This window comes from Glossina fuscipes, unplaced genomic scaffold (genome assembly GCF_014805625.2).
Source record: "Glossina fuscipes isolate IAEA_lab_2018 unplaced genomic scaffold, Yale_Gfus_2 133, whole genome shotgun sequence".
NCBI classification, from domain to species: Eukaryota; Metazoa; Arthropoda; class Insecta; order Diptera; family Glossinidae; genus Glossina; species Glossina fuscipes.
The window spans coordinates 453373-453812 of NW_023998476.1; positions in this window are offsets into that span (position 1 = coordinate 453373).

Genomic DNA, 440 nt, shown 5'->3' on the forward strand with positions numbered 1-440 from the left:
AGTTTTGTACAATTTTTATAGGCGTGGCATTCGATTTTATCCTATTTGTGCAATGCTGCTGTAGCTTCTGTGTATGTTTGTGCTCATGTGAGTGAAAATGTATCCTACTGAGTTCGTACCGATCCGATCTTACTAATTTGTATAAGTCGGGTGCAGGTTGTGTTCTCATACTTATGTTTTTCTACAGGTTGGGTTCTAAGGCTTTGTACATAATTTCTTATATTTATACTTTTATATCGGTTTGAACATAATTTCTTGGATTCGTGCTTTTATACAGTTTTGGACATAATTTCTTGTATTCATGCTTTTATGCAGGTCTGTACACAATTTCTTGCATTCATGCTTTTATACAGGTTTTATACAGGTTTTATACAGGTTTGTATAGAATTTCTTATATTTGTGCTTTCATGCCGGTTGGTTCTAAGGCTTTGTACATAGTT